Raw genomic sequence first — 1,999 nt, 5'->3', positions numbered from 1 at the left:
TAGTGAGGTGGATGGACCTAGCGTCTGTCATACAGAGTGAAGTAAGTCAGAAAGAGAAAAACAAATACCATATGTTAACGCATACATATGGAATCTTTAAAAAAAATGGTCCTGATGAACCTAGTGGCAGGGCAGGAATAAAGCGCAGACATAGAGAATGACTTGAGGACACGGGGCGGGGGGGGGCGGGGGAAGAAACAATGGTCCAGTAAGCAACAGTGAACAATAGTTTAATAAAACAGAGCCCTAGTTCCTCCTCAAGGGATATACATAACAATCTGATGAAATCTTTGAGTTGGGCTGGAACTAAGGCCCCCAAGCAGGTGGAGGATGGTGACTATCTGCTGAGACCCTAGACTGGTGTGAACCTGAGCAGTGATGTTGACCTTTTCCGACACTCTAATTTCAATCAACTAAAGCTCTCTGTTAAACTTTGACCCAATTCTTTTTTTATTTTTTTTAAAATTTTATTTATTTATTTTTGGCTGCGGTTGGGTCTTTGTTGCTGCTTGCGGGCTTTCTCTAGTTGCAGCGAGCGGGGGCTCCTCTTCGTTGCGGTGCGCGGGCTTCTCATTGTGGTGGCTTCTCTTGTTGCAAGAGCATGGGCTCTAGGCACACAGGCTTCAATAGTTGCGGCACACGGGCTCAGAAGTTGCAGCTCGCAGGCTCTGGAGCTCACGCTCAGTAGTTGTGGCACACGGGCTTAGTTGCTCCGCAGCATGTGGGATCTTCCCAGACCAGGGCTCGAACCCGTGTCCCCTGCATTGGCAGACGGATTCTTAACCACTGCGCCACCAGGGAAGCCCAACTTTGACCCAGTTCTATGCTGAATTCCGCTCAAGCCCCCCCGCCCCGTCAGGAATACGCAAGCACTCTTAGCTTAAAACTTCCCCAGTTTTGCTGTTCAGGGAGACACTGCTTTTGGGAAGATCCCTTGTATTCTCCGTACTTGCTGCAAGTAAAACGTTCTTCCTTCTCCTGATCTTTGGCCTGGTTGTGTCTTTTGGCTCAACACCCACCGAGAGGCGAACCCAGTTTTTGGGTAACATTAAGGAAACAAAAGAGTTGAGATCCAGAAGGGATTTGTCTTGGACAAGAAAGAGGGACACCTCTTTCACTGCTTCTGGAGCAGAGTTAAGAATGGATTCGGCTATGTTTGTACACAGAACTTTAAGTGCTTCCCTCCTGATTGCCTCTAGTTTCTCTAGGAAATAGAAGACTCGAGGGACTTGAGGAGGGTTGTGATGGACAGAAATACCAGCCAAAGAGAAGAGAAAGAGCTAAGGACACTTGGAAGGACTGATGGTCCAGGTGAAACTGAAAACCTGGACTTGCCTTGGCACCAATCTACCTGGCTGTGTGGTTTTCTTCACCACCGTGGAGGATGGGGGAAAGGTTATATACACAAAGAATGGGAACCGCAAAAATTCAAGTTTCCTCTCAGCTTTTTCTTGAAAGACAAAAGAGAATCTCTTCCACTGACTCAGTGCCACCGTTTACCCACTCAAGGAGGCACCATCAGTCACTGGTCTCGTGCGAGTAAAATGAGCAGAGAGTAGAGAAAGAGGAGCGAAAAAGAGAAGAGGCAGAAGAACTGGCCCTCTCCCAGCCCGGTGGGAAGGAGCGGGAACATTTAGCCTTCCCTAAAAACTGAAAGCTGATACATACGCCCTGGGGTTCAACTTCTGAGCCTTCTCCCCGTGACCCTTCCTCTTTCCCAATACCTTCCAGCTGTCCCGTCGTGTCATATTCAGGTGCTCCACCCCCTCCAAACTCGCGTGCCTTTCCTCCACGTGGTTCTCTGCATACATCGGTCGCCTGAGAGATCCTGGCCGGGCGGGGCTCTAATGACGCCACAATAGGAACAGGCCAATAGCAGCGACGCGTCTCAGTGACGCGAGACGCGGGCTGCCGCTTTGCCTGCCCCGACGCAATGAGGCAGCTGCCCGCTGGGTGGCGCCGATTTCCCAGGGAGGTCCTCTCCGGGCCCCCTGCGGAG

This window comes from Delphinapterus leucas, chromosome 7 (genome assembly GCF_059928025.1).
Source record: "Delphinapterus leucas isolate spDelLeu-1000000601 "Yukka" chromosome 7, BTC_Dleu_Yukka2, whole genome shotgun sequence".
Taxonomy (NCBI): Eukaryota; Metazoa; Chordata; class Mammalia; order Artiodactyla; family Monodontidae; genus Delphinapterus; species Delphinapterus leucas.
The sequence above is the reverse complement of the archived record's forward strand: the minus strand, read 5'-3'. Positions refer to the sequence as shown.